We start from the raw sequence: 1,747 nt of genomic DNA on the forward strand, positions 1-1,747 counted from the left end.
TCCCAGGCCTGGAGGGCACGGGTGGGGGTGGGCACACATGGGCCTGGTGCAGTGGGACATGCTGGGGAGCCGCCCGCCTTCCAGGGCCGCCTCCTGCTTCAAGGCCTTGCCCACCTGGGTGCAGGCTCCAGGGGGACTCAGGGTGGTGGCCGGCCGCAATGCATCCTGGGCTCCTCGCCTGCCTTCTGGGGCCTTCTCTTGCTTCAGGACCTCGCCCTCCAAAGCCTCCTCCTCCCCAGGACCCAGAACAGTGGACCTACCGAGGGTCTCCCCGCTGGCCAAGGGGGTGAATGGAGCGGCTGGGACTCCCAGGTGAAGGGTTGCCTTGGGGAGGAGTCCGGACACCTGCACGCCCCGCTCCTGTTCAGCAACATCCCCGAGATTGTGCGTCTGCACCTCAGGCTGTGGGGCAGCGTGATGGCACCCATGGTGGAGAAGGCACTGCGCATGCAGGCGCTGCTGCAGCCCAGGACCTCCTCAAAGGCTTCAAGATGTTAGCTCCCTTCTTCAAGCCCTACATCCGGTACTGCATGGAGGAGGAGGGCTGCATGGAGTACACTCGCAGCCTGCTGCACGACAACGACCTCTTCCGGGCCAATGTTACGTGGGCTGAGAAGCAACAGCAGTGCCAGCGGCTGAAGCTGAGCGACATGCTCGCCAAGCCCCACCGGCAGCTCACCAAGTACCCGCTGCTGCTCAAGTCAGTGCTGAGGAAGACGGATGAGCCACATGCCAAGGAGGCCGTCATCACCATGATCAGCTCCGTGAAGCGCTTCATCCACCACATGAACGCGTGCATGCGGCAGCAACAAGAGCGGCAGTAGCTGGCAGCTATGGTAAGCCGCATTGACGCCTATGCCCCTGGACCTGACCGTGCCCATCCCAAGTGCCTCCCCTGAGGAGACGCGCCAGCTGCTGTTGGAGGGGCAGCCTGAGGATGAAGGAGGGAAAGGACAGCAAGATGGATGTGTACTGCTTCCTTTTCACAGACCTGCTCTTAGTGACCAAGGCAGTGAAGAAGGCTGAGGGGACCAGGGTCATCAGGCCACCACTGCTGCTGGTGGACAAGATCGCGTGCCCGGAGCTGTGGGACCCTGGCTCCTTCCTCCTCATCCACCTGAAGGAGTTCCACAGCGCCGTGGGGATCTACACGTTCCAGGCCAGCGGGCAGGCTCTGTGCCGGGGCTGGGTGGACTCCATTTACAATGCCCAGAACCAGTTGCAGCAGCTGCGTGCGCAGGAGCACTCAGTCAGCCAGCAGCACCTGCAGAGCCTGGAGGAGGAGGAGGAAGACAAGGAGGAAGAGGAGGGTGGGGAGAGTAGCACTTCCGCCGCCAGCTCCCCCACCATCCTGCGCAAAAGCAGCAACAGCCTGGACTCCCAGCACTGTGCCTCAGAGGGCTCCACAGGGACCCTGGCCATAGTGGTGCTGGAGCCCGGGGAGATGCTCTCCTCTCCTGAGTTCGAGGGCGGCCCCTTCAGCTCCCAGTCGGAGATGTCCCTCAACCAGCGAATGGCTGGCCCTGGGCCCCTGGACGGCTCCTCCTGCTCCATGGACTCTGCCTGCGGCACCCTCTCCCCCACCTCTTTGCAAGACTTTGCGACCCCACCCTCTGTGGCGGAGCCAGCTCGCTGGCCCCTAGATTTACCACAGGCCCCTCCACCCCCACGCTCGCCCCGCCTCCGCTGCCGCACCCCTGTCCAGCTGCTGCCCCACCTGCCCCACCTGCTCAAGTCCAAATATGAG

At 63.9% G+C, this 1,747-nt stretch overlaps 1 pseudogene; it reads left to right on the top strand.

The window, feature by feature from the left end:
- The window catches only part of LOC102766480, a 25,208-nt pseudogene extending 23,461 nt beyond the window's left edge, over nucleotides 1-1,747 (top strand).

The sequence above is a fragment of the Myotis davidii genome, unplaced genomic scaffold, assembly GCF_000327345.1.
Source record: "Myotis davidii unplaced genomic scaffold, ASM32734v1 scaffold768, whole genome shotgun sequence".
Lineage (NCBI taxonomy): Eukaryota > Metazoa > Chordata > Mammalia > Chiroptera > Vespertilionidae > Myotis > Myotis davidii.